The 1,478-nt window shown below is 56.0% G+C and overlaps 1 pseudogene; it reads right to left on the bottom strand.

Moving 5' to 3' along the window:
• Nucleotides 1–326: 326 nt before the first annotated feature.
• Nucleotides 327–1,214, bottom strand: LOC149845365 (AT-hook motif nuclear-localized protein 23 pseudogene; annotated as a pseudogene).
• Between the last annotated feature and the right edge of the window lie 264 nt (nt 1,215–1,478).

Here is a 1,478-nt window from a genome sequence, read left to right on the forward strand (position 1 = left end):
CACGAGAGAGAGACGGAAAAAAGAAAAAGAAAATTTATTGTACACAAAATCCATGAATCTGCATGCTAACCTTTGTTGATCCCATAAACACACACGTTTCTCGTTTATTGGTGGAAATCTTTATCTCCCTATCTCTCTCCCCTCCTCGTCTGCTACAAGCCAACCATAGTTACCATACCATTCAAATCTCCTTCCTTTGCCTTTCCTTCCAAACACAGATCCCACACCCCACGTTCCAATTTCCTCGAACCACAAACGCAAAAAGTTGAAAAGAGAAGAAGAAGAAGGGAAGGCTTCCTCTATCCCCTTCTCCACCACCGCCACCTTTAGAAGGGTGGCCGGCCAGAATTGCCGGCCCAGCCGTGCGGTTCGACCGGCAGCTGGCAATTGGCTATATTGAGCGGAAAATTGAAGAAAGGCAAGCCCGACGACGGGTCCAGGAACTGACCGCCGGTGCCTGGGATCCCAAGAGGCTGGCTTACAGGCGGTGCCTGGATCTGCACCGGCTTCTCCTCCTCCTCCAGCGGCAGCCGCTCGTAGAAGAGGTTGGTGAATGACGCAGCGATGACCATGACGGGACCGGCGGCGATGAGCGCACCGACGATGCTGCCGCCGACGACCTGGCCCTGGCCACCAGCGAGGAAGACGGTGAGGCTGGTGGCGCCGGGTGGGGCGGGGGGAGGGATGAAGGACCCGGAGAGGGAGAGGATCTCGAAGCGGCCGTGGAGGGTGACGATGGCACCGGCGGTGGTGGGCTGCCGGAGGGTGACGTTGGTGACGGTTCCACTGCCGCTAAGGATGCAGACGCCGCGCTGCCGCCGACGGGCGTAGTTGGTGACGCACTCGTAGATATCGTTGCCACTGGCGACCTCCAGAATGAGAGCACGGAGGGTGTTGGAGCTCTCTCTGGTGATGAACACTGGCGGTTTCATCTTGTTCTTCGACCCCGGTGGCCTCCCCCTCCCCCTCGGCCTCCGGCCCCTCACGTCGTCGGACCCGGCCGCCGCCACCAGCTCAAGCCCACCACCACCACCGGCGGAGCCCATCTGCTCCTCCTCCTCGCCGCCGAGCCGGGCCGCCTGGTTGTTAGCATCGTCATCGGAGTCACCGGGGTGGCGCTGCTGCAGGTGGAGGTCCGGCCGGTGGTGCAGCTGCGGGTGGTGCGGAGATGGATGGTGGACGAACCTCGCGGTGCCGAGATCGAACCCCGCCATGATCTCTTTTACATCCAAGGTTTTTTTTTTTTTGCGGTTACTTTGGAAAAAGAAAACAAAACACGATATTAAAAACAAAGAAATATAATATGAGAAAGAAGTTAAGAAGGGGATTAGGGGTGGTTTTTTCTTTTGAGTTTGAGTTTCTCACTGTTTTTTTTCCTTTGTGGGTGTAGAGAAATATAAAAAAAATGGGAGAGAACACGAGATTCGAACTCGACAACTGTTGGGGAATGATGGAGAAACAGTTTGTAGGAGAGGAGG

This window comes from Nuphar pumila, chromosome 2 (assembly GCF_984573655.1).
Source record: "Nuphar pumila chromosome 2, dmNupPumi1.hap1.1, whole genome shotgun sequence".
NCBI classification, from domain to species: domain Eukaryota; kingdom Viridiplantae; phylum Streptophyta; class Magnoliopsida; order Nymphaeales; family Nymphaeaceae; genus Nuphar; species Nuphar pumila.